The 12,336-nt window shown below is 38.4% G+C and overlaps 1 long non-coding RNA gene across 2 annotated transcripts; it reads left to right on the top strand.

Annotated features, from left to right (window-relative positions):
• Positions 1-497: 497 nt before the first annotated feature.
• LOC136532400 (uncharacterized) lies at positions 498-11,808 on the top strand. Of its 2 annotated transcripts, XR_010778233.1 has the most exons (6): positions 498-919; positions 1,033-1,136; positions 1,962-2,025; positions 2,688-11,112; positions 11,188-11,239; positions 11,701-11,808. It is a non-coding gene; the product is annotated as an uncharacterized lncRNA (long non-coding RNA). The 2 variants fall into 2 exon arrangements; XR_010778232.1 differs by lacking the exons at positions 2,688-11,112; positions 11,188-11,239; positions 11,701-11,808 and having other exon boundaries at positions 1,962-2,266.
• Positions 11,809-12,336: the final 528 nt, after the last annotated feature.

Raw genomic sequence — 12,336 nt, 5'->3', positions numbered from 1 at the left:
GCCATGGATGCGCGGTGGGGACGGGAGCTGCCCGACGCGGCGTTTCAGGTTTCTCTTTTGCATCAGTTGTTGGAAAAGAAAAGTTTTGGATTTGTGATCTTTTCGCTGTGCACTACGCAAACTATGAAATGCCTCTTGTTTTTAGGCGTGATGTTGGAGACTATCTTGCAATACACCCCGTTCTGCTCCCATCCCCGCACCTAGGGATGAAAACGGTACGGATATTTTTCGACCGTATTCAAGACCGAATCCGTTTAGAGGGGTTGAGATCTGTCCGTATCCGAGTCCGGATATTCAACATCCGATACCGTATCCGTATCCGAATACTCAAATCGCATATTTATGATGTCGATATCCAATCGTATCATATCCGACATAGTTGACACTATCCGTATTTAAATTCGAATTCGGACAGAAATATAAAAATAAATATAATATCAATGATATTCGTCCTTATGCGATCCGTTTTCATCGGTACCCGCACCGCCGCCAAAAGCCCCTCCCACGCAACACACGCAGCGCTCCCTGTCCGTCCCTCTGTCGCAAGCCCCGAGGAGGTGGCGCTGCTGACCGTCGCCGCCACCGCCGCCGACGGGTGCCGCACCGGCCTTGGATTCATACACGGGATTCGCCATCACTCGATCTTGGCCTGCGGAGTCGTCGTACGGTCCACGCGCCTCGTCGCCTCCGCGCTTGATGTCCGCTGCCCTCGTAATTCCCGGCGCGGAGCCGCCGCGCAGTCGACGCGCGTCGTCGCGTCCGCACTCGATGTCCGCCGCTGCCCGTGATCGGGACCAGATCTCGGCCTGCGGAGTCATCATACGGTCCACGCGCCTTCGCGCTCGATCCGCGCGCGGTCCCCGCTGCCGCCGCAGGCGCGTACAGTCCGTACGGTCGCCGCCTCCTCTTGGTTTCCATGGTACGCTTTATATTCCTCTTCGGTTAAGAAACTTGTATCGGGAAGCCCCTGGATCTTGGATGTGCGCCTCGACCGTATGATCTTCCTGCTATTATATGGTCCTCGCCCTCTAGGTATGCTCCGGCTGCCATGTGATGTCCTGGTTGAGGATGCCCCATAACGAAGAGGATGTGTTCCGGCCTTGCTGGTTCGTCAGTTTCTCATGGGTTCTGTGCAGGTTCGTGTATTATATGACACTGATTTTGTACACATACTTCTCCCTAGAATGAAATTTATGCATGCTGCATTTTTGTAAGGACTGCTGATGATTAGTAGTTTAGTACTTGATGATGCCTGCCCATATTTAATAAAATTTGAAACTTATCTCCTTTGATATTGATTTCCAAGCTATATCTGCCTACTTCACTTAGGCAGCACCCAGATATAGCCAGAATTAAATCAGAGATACATTACCTCCCTATTCTAACATTGGATTGCAAGATGCATTGTCTAAAATTGTTTAAGGTGAACCATTAAATCTGACCAATGTTAGAATAGGTAAAGATGTCCAACGGCTCCTGTTGGATGCCGGATGTTAGAATAGCTAAAGACAACCAAGGAATCCTACATATCTATCCTTTCAACCGGATGTTAGAAATATTTCCATGTTACTATACTTAGTTTCATAGCCTACTCTACATATATATGTGCTTCCAGGTTGTTCTGTTTCCAATGGTTACAGGTTTCAGAAATAACTTTTCTATTGCCAGCTTATCTGTCCCATTTCACTGTGTGCTGGTCAATGCTTCTATATATGACATCAGCATGCTGTTATTTTTAAAAATTGTTGTCAGCAAATTGATGCCTACCTTAACTTATTTGGGACTTAAAGGCTTTGTTGTTGTTGTTGTCGGCAAATTGATAAGTAATAGACCATTCAGTTTGTTCTTCTAAAATACTTAGCCATTTTTCATTTGGTTGAGTAACAGCTATGTCAACAGCAATGGTTTTTTTTTGACAAGTATAGTAATCCAGCTAGGCCAACTGACAAGCTTCCATACAGGGGTGCTTGGCTCTGGGTTGGTTCTGAGATGTTTTGAAGGTGAAAGAAATATTTGACAAAGCTGGTATGTCTGACTCTTTACTTTCCTTGTGTGCTACTTAAACGGTGCAATTTAGGTAGTCATTTTTTGTCTAATTGTATGCTGCTATGTGATACGATCTTTGTTGTGTTGATTATATCTATCTTGCGCCATCATATAGAAGAGCTGCTTGTAATGTCAGTGAAATAACTCTACAAATTAAGCTATGATTATGTCATTTGAGCAAAAAACTTGTAATAATTGTATATATTTATGGTTTTTTGCAGCTGGCTTGCTAATCATCTTTGGAGGGGGTGGGGGTGGGGGGGGGGGGGGGGGGATATTTCGTGAAAAATTTGCCCATGGTTTTAGGCGCCATTTTCTTACAGTTGTTTAGAAGTAGCTATATTTTTGCATTCAGCTCAATAATGATGTGGGGATACTCTATTAGAAGTCTGCTCAATAGATTTCTTATGATCTCTTTAAGTTAGACCCACATTAATTTATTTTAGATTTTATATATGACTTCTCTCGTGTATCAAACATGAACTTTTTAAAATTGTGCCTTTATCATGGTGTTGACGGTCACTAACATCAATTATAAATCGTCAACATAACCTGTATTTATACTTAATTTCATAACTAAACATAGGTATAAGGGTTTAAACTAATAAATTTCACGAGTTTAGATAAATCTGTGTTTTCAGTAGGGTTTATCCAGAAAATCATCAAGGGGACCTATTCGTCAAAGGAAATTACTGGAATTCCGTCGCGTAATCGACGTGGGAAGACTCTATAAGACTCTAGAAGGCGAATCACCGAAGCGGAGCCCGTGTCTCTAACATGTGGGGCCGGCCAACCCCACCTAGAGGCCGCTCGACCCGTGGGCCCCCATGTCAGCCTCTCATTGTTATGTCGGTTCTCCACCGTATCCTAGATTGTATCTACATCGTCTTTTAAGTCAGTTTGATCTAAGGGCTTACGTTGGACGCTCCGGCCTATATATACCAGCCCCTATCACCCTCTTTGGAGCCATCATAAAATCCTAATTCATATCATGAGGATCAGAGCCAGCTATCAAGAGAAGATTAGTCCTCTATAGGATCTAGTCTTATAAATAATAGTGAGATATAGAGTGAGGGAAGAGTTTAGAGGATGTGTCGGCCTATTGGTGCTCTCTCTATGGCTTGTACCTTGGCGGATTTAAGTTCTATTTGAGCTTTGGTCTGAGATTTCTTTGGTAATCAACTTCTGATTCAAGTAAGCATCTTGTTTATATTGTTTTTCAGGTTCACGACTCTCTTTTGCGTGCTTTATTCTCTTCCTAGAGGGAGTAGAGTATTAATCGTTAGTGTAAGCATGGTGCTTATACTTAGGTTAATCGTGTATGCACCTTGCATTCCGGAAGGTGGTAGATCGCGTGAATGACATAAGTTCTATATAGCCTGTACTATATAGCTTCGTTGATTTTTTGTAGTCCACCTCCCGTCTGTAGGCGCACGTAGGACGCGGTTGCGAAGGAAAGCATCCTCTGCTGGTGTCTTTCCCTAATAATGTCCCTAGTTAAATAGTAGAAGACATAAGATTATCCAAGTTAGAACTAGAGAACTTTAGTTATCCTCTCTATGCTACCCTTAGTTAAGTTTGATCATAGTTAGTCTCACACGTTTTCATATGGATACGATACTTGGAATACCTTCGGGTGAAAGCTATAGCGGTATCTGTGCGCTTGCAGATTTATCTGTGTACGTTAAATATACCAACAAGCTTTCTGGCGCCGTTTTTGGGAAACAGTTGTTGAATTAACCTCAAACCTAACTTAATATTTTATTTTATTTTTTCTTTTAGCATGGATTGTACTCCTATCTATTAATATGCTAAACCCATGAGCGTAAGCCTAGAGCCACCAAAATCTTCAGAGCCCATCCTAACACCTGGCTATGAGCTGCGTCCGTGTTTTATAAAATTGATTCGGGATTAATCCTTTTTAGGAGAAGGTGATGAAAACCCATACTCACACCTATAAGAGTTTGAACAGACCTGTGTATGCTTGCGTATCGTTGGCATGTCTGACAAAACCTTAAGATGGAAGTTGTTTTCGTTTTCTTTAATGGGAAGAGCTGAACAATGGTATAGTCCAACCATAGGAAGTATGCAAGGAGATTGAGAAACGTTATGTTCTAAATTTTGTTTATATTTCTTTCTATCTCTAAAGTGGTTAGCCTTCGAAAAGATGTTTTAAATTTTAGACAACTAGAAGAAGAATCTCTTGGCACATTATGGGATCGTTTTAATGACCTCATCATCACTGGCCTAGACCTTGCCATTCAAGACTCTATTTCTTCAATATTTTTATATGGATCTTAGCAAGGATTTCATAGAATCCCTTAATGCTATCTCTAGAGGAGCTTTCCTTTATCTGTTTGCTAGTGAAGCAAGATCTATGCTTGATAGAATTAGTGGAAAGACTCCTTACACTAACATTTATAATGAACTCCCCGAGTAAGAGAAGGAATCATCTCTCGAACAAGAAGAGAAAGTTTTGATAGCCAAATCACAACCACTCCAATTCCAAGATTTAGCTGTCAATCTTGAATCATCAATACCCCAAAATCCTCTATGGGAAGAAGAAATTCAACCTTTTGAAAATTCTTGTGAGGATCTGTTTTATGCTGATTTTGGTAAAAGCTTAAACTTCTAGTTTCACAAGAGATCTTCGAGCGAATATAATTCAAATCCTCTCAAGAAGTGATCTCTTGAAAAGCGCCCTTATTCCCATATAGGACATTGGGAAGAACACAAGGGTGGTATGTCTACTGAAACTATAGGAGAGCCAAGCTATTTAGAAGCCATTCCTATTCTCTCCCCTTCTATGCCCATATTAGATGTCTCATCTGAAAACATCTCTAAACCCATCCTTGACCCCGATGATCCCTCTTATGCTCTTTCTTCTGAAACTCATGATGATTCTAGAAATCCACCAATACACCCAAAGCATAGGAGTCATGAAGGCCACAAGGAAGACCAAGAAGAGCAACAACAATGGCTGGAGGATATTAAGAACTTATGTGTCGTTGCCATTGAATGAATGGACGAGGCCTTAGTGTAACACTCCACGTTCAAAACTGCTTATATGGCCTAGCTCCGCACATGGAACGGGCCTATATATGCGTAACACCTCTCTTATACTTTTATCCCCGCTTCGTGTAAAAGAGTTAATCTGGAGGTGCTACGTTTAGAAAGACAATGATTATAAGTTGGCCCTCACCCTCCTAAATTTCTAAGGTGGTACTAAACCCACTAACAAGAACTCCACACGTGCCACTTGGGCTACATGGGCTAACTTCACAACTACTACAGGCTACTAATGTGCTGGGGTGTTACACTTAGACAAGATCAATCCGAGAGTCACTAATACAATGGAAACCTTGGACAATAAAGAGTCCATTAAATGTCATAGGCATGGAATGATGGCGACAATGTTTTCGCCTATAGACATTCATGAAGAAACACTATTAGAGCTTGAAAAAGAAGATGACATAGACGAGCATGGAAGTTATTTCATGAACACTTCATCAAATCCATGCTCACATAAGAAATCTCCTGAATTAATTAGTCGCTTCAATATTGTCACACACGAGATATTCAACCCCCTCATTTTTCTTATTCATAAAGACTTTAAAAGGGTGGTTGCAAATGCATATATTTATTATAAATATTGCAGATCTCGTTGTTTAAATTTTGAGATAGGCACACAAAGGTTGTTGGAGCGGAAACCACTTCCCCAACTTGAGTGCAATTAGAAGGTTTTCCAAGGACGAGCTTTTGTCCTAAAGCAAGCACTTTCGGGAGATAACATGAGTTTTCAATTTTTGCTGTAATACCCTTGTGAAGTGAGCATAGAAACATAATTGTGAAAATATTCCTTTGGTATTTTTGTCACTAACCATTCCAGGTTGAAGGATAACGACTCAAGGTATGTTCAACCAATCATCATGCAACACTAAATCATATCCATCCAAACTTGATTTTACCTTGCAAAATTAAGCCTAGGGGATGGGCTTCTTTAAAAAATCTCATGCCATGTTGCTAATTCATCTTGGTTGTCTCTATCTTTAAATCATGCTTAACTTGCTAAACAACGATCATGTTCATTCATCTCTATTTGAATAAATTTCTACAATACTTTTATGCTACCTTTGTTTACTATAGTATGCATAGGTTTAGACGTATTTTCATACATCTTTTAAATTAGGCATGGTGCTTAGTTTAAACTGTTTTTCTGAATTAAATTAGACACGGTGTTTTGTTTCATTCTTGAACTAAGAGGTGTGTTGGTCTTATTTCTAAAGATTTTTTAAAATAAACGTGGTTCTTAGGTTAAAATGTCTTCCTAAATCAAATTAGACATGATATCTAGGTTAATTTTTAAGCCGATAGTATGCCTTAGTAGATACTTGATATTTTATTATACTAACCCCTGCAGGAAACTCTCAAATGAATTTGAGTAAGTCACGAGATGAATTCAAATCAGAGATGAAGCAAGGTACATGATTAACTTTAATAACATTGCACAAAGAAGACACAACTTACTCATCATAGATAGAAGAACTATAAGTATCAAAGATCATTTACTTTGTTTTTAGCTACAATCTACCTTTGCCTTGACTCATGCTTGTATAAAACATGATCTCAATATTAAAGTAATCCTAAAACCATCTTTTCATTAGCATAGAGGGAAATTATAAAATTGTAGACAAACAACTTGTGTTTCAAAATTGTATATTCCTTCGAATATGTGTTGTCTACTAATCCTTTGCAGGCATAAAACAATTAGTAAGGCAAAAGATCTAACATGGTGTCAAAAGATCTAAGAGCAGAAAGATAGCATGACAAAAGGAGGAGAAAGAAAAAGTGTGAACTAGGAAAAAAGCTCATGAACAGCTCAAGCTGCGAGACTAGCCGAACAAGAAAAACTTCAAGCAAAAAGAAAGGACCATTGTGAGTTATCTACCCTTCGTCATATGGTGACATTATATTTTAATGACAAAGGTAACATCCTAAGGTAAATAATCATTATTTAAAAAACTTTTCTTTGATTCTGGTAGCCACATAAATAAGAAACAAAATATGTTTTAGTTATAATTTACTTGATCAAATCTGATTAGTTCAACATGTCTTGTTCTTTAAGCTTGTTCCTAGCACTACTTTATTGATCTCATAGTTTTAACCAAATGAGTTAAAATATTGCACATCTTATCTTTAGAAAATGATAGTCATAATCATATAAAGTGTGATACATTATGTAAAGATAGACAATCCTTTTAAGGGTTAAAAAACTCAACCCTTTTGGACAAATGAACTTAAAAGCTACATGCATGCTTAATCTTTTGATCTTATTATCCATGATATAATTGAACAAAACACATAAACATCAACTTTATCATATTCAATGTGCCTAAGGAATGAATAAATTTTTGGTTCTGTTGTGTTTTCCCACATAAACATCAACTTCATCATATTCAATGTGCCTAAGGAATGAATAAATTTTTGGTTCTGTTGGTGTTTTCCCACCAACAGAGCCTATGTACTTGATCTCTACCTTATCTGTATGAGCAGGACACACTTTAAACAAAGTGTAGGGGAAGACAGTCATTGATTCTTCAATTTCTACAAGTGGAAGTGCTGAACCTGTCAATCTAAAATCAAAACTCAAAATCAAGACAGGCTTATGGAAAAATGTGACATCACCATTAGAGGCACCATCACAAGAATCCTCATCTTTAGAGCAAACCAAGGTACTTGATCAATGAACTTCACAAAAAAAGTCCGATTCGAAGAACTTATAACACCGAATCCTCACCGAAAGTGCTAGCTTGGGGAAGAAGCACTCTTGTGTATTTAGGTAAGTATTCTTTTCCCTTTTGTTTTAGTTTTGGTTTCTTTTAAATAGTTAAGAAAATGGTGAATGAAAAACAAAATAAAAAGTTATCTATATAATAAATATATATAGTTATAATAATAATGTGTGGTCTTAAAATTAAAAATAAAATAAAAATGTGTGTCTAGCTTGCTTTAATTTATTTTTAAGAGTTGAATAAATAAAGAGGACTTAGAATAATCTTTTAAAATGAAAATGATGAATACTTGCTCTTTTGTAATTCCTTTTAAGTACCTAATTTTCAGTCTTGAATTCTTCTGAGTTTTGGATAAGATTGTTTTGATATAAGGATTTACTCTGAACTTGAAACTCGTGAGTAGCATATGCTTGATATAAGTCTAGGTAATTGACGAATATGATATGAGATGGTCTGAGTTATTGTTTATCTTATTTCAAGTGACACTAAAGTTCTAGAGATTTATCTTTTGAAATATACAAAAATGCTACATGATGAGTTCCTATATGACAGCTTGAATTTCTACCAGAGCTATACCTGTTATTTATGTTAGGAAAACTTTCACATATATGCTGCTTGCTTTTGTATTGAGTTTTGTCAAGTTTTTTTTTCATCCTTATGATAGGTTTGTAATGCTCTTAAAATCAAGATCATGTACACACCAACTAAATATGCACTACTCCTACACTGGGGATAGGCACAAGAACATGCTTTCCATTTAGATCTATCAAAAAATGTTCTACTCTTACACTAAGTGAACACAAAAAACATGCTTGTTAGGTTTTTCATCCACCAAATAAATGCTCTAAGTTCTTATTGCTATACCTCAAAAAGTTTTATTACAGAAAAGAGACATGGAGGTATGCAAAAGTTATTTATAAAAAAAGAAAAAAAGAAAAAAGAGATAAAAAAATGAATAAGTGTCAGAGATATTTAAAACAATAGATACTTAGATGCCCGCCTAGAAAAAGAGAAAGAGAGATGAATAAGATAGCCCTCTACTCTCTAGCAAATATTTCCAAGCTTTAAAGGAGAGATATGTTCTCAAGGAGCATAATAAAATTAGGTTAGTCACCATATATCTATACACATGCACATCTTAATTTGATTGTACGATTTAACTCTCTTTGAATCCATTGTTTGACTTTATAATATATACATTGCAAGTATGTTCTAACTTTCTCTCTACCTATGAACTCTACATAAGTTTTAGTTGTAGGAAGAGAAGAAAGGGGCATGACATCTTTACTATCTTTGGTGAGGATCCATAAATACCACATATTGAGAGACTTGAGAGTGTCATATAATAGAATCTCTGAGTTTTATTTTAAAAACTTATAAAAACTCTAGAACAATGGTAGAACAAAGAACTTGAGACATAGTACTTGACTTGATCGTTCTGTCTTTCAATTGCTCAAGACCCAAGTGAAGGTTAAGAAGCCCCATGGTTGAAGGTAATATGGGTAAGTTTGAAAGTCAGATCAGTTTATTCTAAATCAAATGAGAATTTTTAATTAAACACATGTGTACTTTTGAGGAGTGAAAATATTGTAGCAACTCCTGATCTATTGTTGAGTTTAGCTTTGCTCAGGTACTAGCAAGCAAATGTTAAGCTTGGGAAAAATTATTGATGGTCATTAACATCAATTATAAACCGTCAACATAACATGTATTTATACTTAAGTCCATCACCAAACATAGATATAGGGAGTTTAAACTAATAAATTCTATGAGTTTTGGTGAGTTTGTGTTTTTAGCAGGGTTTATTTAGAAAACCATCAAGGGGGACCTATTCGTTAAAGGAATTACAGAATTTCGCCACGTAATCGACATAGGAAGACTTCTAGAAGATTCTAGAAGGCAAATCATCGAAGCGGAGCTTGTGTCTTTGACATGTGGGCCGGCCGGCCCCACTTAGAGGCCGCCAGGCCTATGGGGCCTCATGTCAGCCTCCCGTTGTTATGTCGGTTCTTCATCACCTCATAGGTTGCATCTACGCCGTCTTTTAAGTCGGTTTGATCCAATGGCTTATGTTGGACGCTCTGGTCTATATATACCAGCCCCTGCCGCCCTCTCTAGAGCCATCCTAAAACCCTAATTCATATCACAAGGATCAAGCCAGCTATCAAGAGAAGATTAGTCCTCTATATGATCTAGTCTTACATAATAGTGAGATAGAGAGTGAGGGAAGAGTTTGGAGGAGGTGTCGGCCTGTCGGTGCTCTCTTTATGGCTTGTATCTTGATGGATTCAAGTTCTATCTAAGCTTACGTCTGAGATTTCTCGGGTAATCAACTTCTGATTTAAGTAACCGTCTTGATTATATTGTTCTTCAGGTTCACGACTCTCTTTTAAGTGCATTATTTTCTTCCTAGGGGAGTAGATTATTAATCGTAATTGTAAGCGTGGTGCTTAGACTTAGGTTAATCGTGGATGCACCCTGCATTTCAGAAGGTGGTAGATCGCATGAGTGACATAAGTTCTATATAGCCTGTAGTATATAGCTTTGTTGATCCTTTGTAGTCCACCTCCCGTCTGTAGGCGTCTGTAGGACGTGGTTGCGAAAGAAACCATCCTCTGTTAGTGTCTTTCCCTAGTAATTTCCCTAGTTGAATAGTAGAAGACATAAGATTACCTAAGTCAGAACTAGAGAATTTTAGTTATCCTCTTTATGCTCCTATTTATCCTAATCTTGTTGCTACCTTTAGTTAAGTTAGACTGTAGTTAGTCTCACACGTTTTCATGTGGATACGATACTTGAATACCTCCGGGTGAAAGCTACAACGATTTTCGTGCGCTTGTGGATTTATTTGTGTGCGTTAAATATACCAACACATGGTACAATCTGCATTGTGGTCTGTTTTACATCAGGCTAGATTATGGTTAACGACTTACTATATGTCAGGATATCGTATGCCATTCTTCAATTTGCTATTATGTACAAGTTTTATCTGTATTTCTTTGATTTCACTCTCTTAGCCAATGAATTGGATGAAGACCTAAAGTTTGGTTCAGATAGAGCAAAGCAGCATGATCCATATGAACTACTGGCCGCTCTTGCCACATATTCGTTTTATCACTTCTCTTCTGCTAGTTTCATTTCTAGATAATATATGAAATCATGGTACTGTTAACTTTGGGGGGCTACGACATGCTTGCTCAAGCACAATGCTAAAAAGTGGTAGGACACCCCAATCCAGGATTGTCCTCTCATTCTTCTCAACATCTACTTTAAGGTGCTGATTTGAATATTTGTTAGGGCAGTTCGTTCTTCATGTATTTGCTGATTTGATTATTGGTTCATTTGATAGCTCAATGAATTGATATTGAAAGGAGGTCTAGACTCTTGAGGCCAACAGTAAGGTGAGCATCTATCTACTAATGTCGGTACAGTTTTATGATGTTGGAATTGTTGAGTTTTAGATATACATATTTATATTGGCATTAGAGGCAATAAATCTACCATGACAGTTCTTTTGATCTAATGATGACAAAATTTAATTGTTTTGAAAGTGTTGAACTAGATGTTAAGTAGATTCTAAGATTGATCAGACAAGAACAAGTACGAATATGTGAGAATTGATGGGATTGATTGTTCATCACTATGGCCCTCTTTTATGTTCCTAGCTGATGAGTCCTCTCGGCCCCACACTATTTTCAATTGTTCAGCAGGCATGTGTTGTATTCTTCATAATAATAATGTCAGTGGGTTAGCGAGTTATCCTACTGTTGTATAATCTATTGATCTTCATAAACTATTCCTTCACCCATTAAAATTTTTAATTACTGGTGCATATGCCATTTGGACCGGTTTCATTGAGCAGGAGGATGCACTTGAGAAGAGCGCTCAGACTCTTTGGAAGGATGAACTGAATCAAGAATTCTGTAATGATAAACAACCTTCATGATTTATGCTAAGAGTTCATGATTTGTTGCATCAAACTTAATGTTGGTGCAAGTTTATGTTGCATCGAATCTAATATCGATGCAATATGTTTGTCGGGTTCATAAACCCGGGGCCCCTAATAGGCCTGCTTCCTAGCAAAAGCTTAGCCCAGCAGACGATGTTGTGAACGATGCGTAACTCTTGGGTCGGCCCAGATATCTAAAACGACATGCCAGAAAAGTGATCCAGTCTTCAAACTGCTCGCTTCCAACTTTGACTCGCTTCTCCAATCGGAAGGCTTGGTCAGGGAGGGCGACGCTCGCTTCTGACTTCGATGCGCTTCGTATTGCGTCACGAAGCGGTAGTTGCCTCATTCAACATGAGCAACGACCGATCAGGGTTCGAAGGTCGGCCCGAGAAGGGCTCAAGGCCGCCTCGTGTCAAACAGAGCTAGGGGAGAAAACGTAGATGAGCCCCAGCGGCCCTAGCTCGGTATGCTTAGAAGTACATAGGGTCATTTCAATCTTCTCGTTTGATCCTAGCCTCGAGCCATGCCCATATAATCTCCATCGAG

This window comes from Miscanthus floridulus, unplaced genomic scaffold (genome assembly GCF_019320115.1).
Source record: "Miscanthus floridulus cultivar M001 unplaced genomic scaffold, ASM1932011v1 fs_605_1, whole genome shotgun sequence".
In the NCBI taxonomy this organism is placed as follows: Eukaryota; Viridiplantae; Streptophyta; class Magnoliopsida; order Poales; family Poaceae; genus Miscanthus; species Miscanthus floridulus.
Note: the sequence above shows the minus strand (reverse complement) of the source record. Positions and strands in the feature narration are given on the sequence as shown.